Source organism: Suncus etruscus, chromosome 5 (genome assembly GCF_024139225.1).
Source record: "Suncus etruscus isolate mSunEtr1 chromosome 5, mSunEtr1.pri.cur, whole genome shotgun sequence".
In the NCBI taxonomy this organism is placed as follows: domain Eukaryota; kingdom Metazoa; phylum Chordata; class Mammalia; order Eulipotyphla; family Soricidae; genus Suncus; species Suncus etruscus.
The window spans coordinates 4,873,519-4,876,086 of NC_064852.1; the positions used below are offsets into that span (position 1 = coordinate 4,873,519).

The 2,568-nt window shown below is 37.4% G+C and overlaps 1 non-coding gene across 1 annotated transcript; it reads right to left on the reverse strand.

Moving 5' to 3' along the window:
- Positions 1-1,151: 1,151 nt before the first annotated feature.
- On the reverse strand, positions 1,152-1,316 carry LOC126009722 (U1 spliceosomal RNA). Its single transcript, XR_007495938.1, has one exon. It is a non-coding gene; the product is annotated as a U1 spliceosomal RNA (small nuclear RNA).
- Between the last annotated feature and the right edge of the window lie 1,252 nt (positions 1,317-2,568).

Here is a 2,568-nt window from a genome sequence, read left to right on the forward strand (position 1 = left end):
AGCAGACGCCTTACCACTTGCCCCACCGCTCCAGACCCTGGAGATATTTTTTTTTATTTGAATCACAAATTCCTTATCCTATTAGACAAAACAAACAAAATACAAGCAAACAGATAAACTAACTTCCCAGAAGGCCTTGTCTCAGCATAGTTTTTTCAGTTAGACCATTTTTTAAAATTCTGAGTATCTGATAGTCACATAGACTTTAAAAATAGTTCTCCTTACTACCAGCAATTATCTTGATTATACTATGCTATTGTAAATTTAAAAAAAAATGAAAAACATATTGGGGCTGGAGAGATAGTACAGCGGCGTTTGCCTTGCAAGCAGCTGACCCAGGACCTAAGGTGGTTGGTTCGAATACCAGTGTCCCATATGGTCCCCCGTGCCTGCCAGGAGCTATTTCTGAGCAGATAGAAAGAAGGAATAACCCCTGAGCACCGCCTGGTGTGGCCCCAAAACCAAAAATAAATAAATAAATAAATAAATAAATAAATAAATAAATAAATAAATAAACACTTATTTTTCTTATCTTTCAACATGTCTCTGGTGGCTTATCAGAGATAATCTGAATACAAACTAAGTTCAAGGAATCAATCAGAACTGTGGTGATTTTTCCCTGTATTCCAAGAATTTACAAGGTTTAAGAGCTGAGGTTGGGAATATGTGTGATTATTGTCTTTTGAGAGCTTTGGAGACTATTCATATTGTATTGCCTCCCAATTTTTCTCAGGTCTTCTACTTCACAGACTGAAGGAAATTGTAATATCTTCATGGAAAGAAAATGGAAACAAGGAGTTGAAAAGTTAAATTCTACTTCTCAATGGTTGCTTTGTGTTAAATCATATAAACACGAGTAGATTGTTTTCATCGTGCCCTTCTTCCTTTTTTCCTTTATACCATTCTTTTTATTTGATTCATTTACTTTGAGAGAAATGGAACAGGGTCTAACAAGGGATGCTTAAGGTGTTATATGGACTAAAATAATACACAATCAGCTAACTGGGTAAACAGTTTAGTATGAAAGAATAAATAGATGGCACTGCTTAGGTCCAGCCATGTTGGAGACCACCCAGACCTTCCAACTATAGAAATCTTCAGGGCTACATTTGGTGATCCGTAGGGATAAAAAATCACATATATTTTTTTTTCAGGGGAGAGCGCGAACACAGTCCTCCACTACCACAAATTATGCAGTCGAGTTTCCCACATTTGGGGGAAATCGCAGGGGTCAGCACACCCAGAGTGCAATGGATAAGCCTCGCCCTGGGGAAACCACCTTTGTGATCATGGTATCTCCCCTGCCAGGTAAGTATCATATATTTATTTTTAAAGGTGCTTTTCTCTTTCTTACTTGTCTATTACTCCGGTCATTATTTTCTTTAGAGCTCTGTGATCTATACACATTTCCAAGTTTGAGACTTGTTTGACATTTTTTCTGCCATATGTGCAATGTTGACATTTCTATTTCTTCAAATTTTAAGATACTCTAATGGACAAGTTTGCCTTATTGGTCTCTCTGTCTCTCCTTTAATGGCCTAGTGCCCAGTGATAAATAACTGTCTAAAACAAATATAAATGAACTGAGAGCATTGTTCTAAAATCACAGCGGTGAGTCTCCTTGTATTCATGCTGTTAAAAAGACTGAAGCAATTGATTGCTATTATCTGATCCAGTTAAGTTACTATGTGGGCTCTGATCAAAAACAAACAAAAAACATTATAAATAATCTTCAGTTGGCCTAATTCATCAACTCGTCTTTATTACCTTGTAAATGTTCATCTAGTATTTTTTTTAACTGCTTAAAAACAAAACTTGGTTTGTAGGCTGAATCCAGAGTGCATGTTTTTCATTGTGTGTTAAGAATCCCTGCAAACAAGGCGTTTGGATGAGGAGAACTGACAGAACCTTAACTGTGAAATCAAAAATAGGCACCGCCATAATAAGCAGGTGTATTTTTAAATCAGGAACAACTTTCCCAGCAAGACGGCCTTCTCCCACCTCCCATTGCATTATTGCTCCCTGCCAAACCTGTCAATCTGTTCTCCTGTGGCTAATTAACTCTACCACTCAAAGCAAGTAGATGACTAAAGGAAACAACTCAAGATTTTCCCTCTGATCATTTGGGCTTCAGGTTCCTAGACGTAGGCTCATTTTTCTTGACTGACTCTCCAGTGTCTCACTGGAAACACACACACACACACACACACTCACACACACACACACACACACACACACACACACTCAGATATGGGGGATGGACAGAGAAGTTGGAAAAGGAGGAGTTGTATCTACAGAGGGGACAAAGAGTGACAACTTCTGATGGTGTGCAAGGAAGTAGCCTAACTGACTGAGCTGAGTTGACTATAAAAAGAAACAAGCAGGATCATTGGTAAGTATTATCCAAAGCTTCCTAAGAAAGCATGACCCTCAGGTTATATATTTCCATCACAGTTTAGCTTTAAAAAATTTTAATTAAAGAACTGTGGTTTACAAAGTCATTGATATTTGCTTTTTAGTCAAATATTTGTTTATGTATAACATATATAATATTTGCTCCCATCTTTC